Here is a 2,012-nt window from a genome sequence, read left to right as displayed (position 1 = left end):
GGTCCAGGAGCTCAGGACACGCACCTGAGTCACTTTGCAATTTGATGTCTTTGGAATATGGTGTCACCTCTTTAGTAAAATTTGAGGTTAGTATCACTCTGTTGGGAGCCCTTCCTGTTGTTTTGTGTTTTTTTTTTTTAAGTTTCCTTGTTCATTTTGTGTACATCCTATTAAAGGATTACCCAGATTTTAGGTGAGTACACACAGTGTTCATCTGGCAATGAAAACCAGGAGGAAGTGGACACTCTTACTGGAAAGCTGCTTCTCAGGGAATTTGGCTGCAGTCCGGGGCTCCTGGGTCTCAGGGCACATCTCCCACTCACTTGTTTGAGCAGACTTTTCTGCCCAGACAAAGGATGGTCAGGTGTCCGTGGGGTGGTCCCCCTTGGGGCAGGCCAGCCGGGGAACACTCCAGCCGCTGCTCTGTGCTCTCCCAAAGTAAGAGTGTCTGTGAAACTGAGAAGCTGAAGGCACCTCAGAGGGCCGGCCACATTTTATTTTGGTTTCCAAAGCACGTTTGCCCGTCGGAATTTCAGCTGAGCCCCCGTCGAAGCTGCAGATGCCAGTGGCCGTATTTAACTTGAACAGGCTGCGGGAGAAGGCCGGGACTGGGCTGACCTGGTTCTCAGGGAATGACCCCTGGGCTTGCAGCATCTATTTTAAAGGAGGCTACCATTTGGTCTTTGCCAAAATAGTTGAAAGAAGACCCCGAAATAGCAGGCTGGGTCTGCCCCGGCTTACAAGCCGCATCTCAGGCTTAGAGACAGGCGTGTGGGATGTCAGGGGGCAGGCAGCAGAGGCAGAAAAAGGCCCCTTGTCATTGAGGCCACAGGCCCAGGGATGGCCCTTGGGCCGCCTCGGAAGACCTGTACCCCTGGCCTTGCACAGGTGGGGGCCTTACAGGGCGATGTCACAGAGGAAGGACAGACTCCAGAGAACAAATGAACATGGGGTACCTGCTCCCTTGGGGTGAATTGTTAATGTTGCCCCCACCCTGCTCCTCTAAGAGGTGAGGCTAGTATTGCCATGGTACAGATGAGAAGATCAAGGTACCGACACGGCAGGCCTCCCAGCCAGAGTGAGGTAGAGCTGGGCGGAGATGGTGAGTGGGAAGTTGTAATTTACTTACTTTGGGTGATTCCACCTGCTGTTGACTGAGTCCTCAAGGAGGTGGGAGGGGCTCAGGAGCTCAGCTCAGCCTCCCCCCAGTAGGAGATTAGTGTGTAGTACAGAAAATCATTTAGCCAGCGGGGTCCCAGCCAACAAGGTCAACACTGGAGGAGACACCACCTCTGAGGATCTGGGGAGAGCTGCTTTCCAAAAGGGGCTTTTCAGGACACTTCCAACTCCATGACTCAATGAGGTGTTGTGTTATCCCTACTGATGTTATAACCCCCCACTGGGATGCCTACTGTTTGGTAGTTCCACCAGCATTTGGGGGAGGGATCAGGCCCTCACCAGTGAACTGGGATGAATAATCCTTGCCTATTTGGGGGGATGTTGGGAGTGGATGAGAAAACGGGGCTCCCATTGACAGGCCAACAGGGAGCAGTGCACCCCACTGAGGGTGAGGCCAGCTTCCCTGTGAGCCCTGGGCCCCTGCCTAGAATTCCTGCTGGAATTGGTGCTGTCTGTGGGTCACTCAGGGTCAAATGCAGCCCATTAAAGCACTGGCCTTGGGTTGGGCAAGGTGGCTCACGCCCGTAATCCCAGCACTCTGGGAGAATGAGGTGGGTGAGTCACTTGAGCTCAGGAGTTCGAGACCAGGCTGAGACCCTGGGTCTACTAAAAAGCTAGCAGGGGCTCGGCGCTTGTAGCTCAACGGCTAGGGCTTTAGCCACAGACACTGGGGATAGCAGGTTCAAACCCAGCCTGGGTCTGCCAAACAACAATGACAACTACAACAACAACAAAAATAGCTGGGTATTGTGGCGGGCACCTGTAGTACCAGCTACTTGGGAGGCTGAGGCAAGGCAATCGTTTAAGCCCAAGAGTTTGAGTTTGCTGTGAGC

The sequence above is a fragment of the Nycticebus coucang genome, chromosome 14, assembly GCF_027406575.1.
Source record: "Nycticebus coucang isolate mNycCou1 chromosome 14, mNycCou1.pri, whole genome shotgun sequence".
Classification (NCBI taxonomy): domain Eukaryota; kingdom Metazoa; phylum Chordata; class Mammalia; order Primates; family Lorisidae; genus Nycticebus; species Nycticebus coucang.
The sequence above is the reverse complement of the archived record's forward strand: the minus strand, read 5'-3'. Positions refer to the sequence as shown.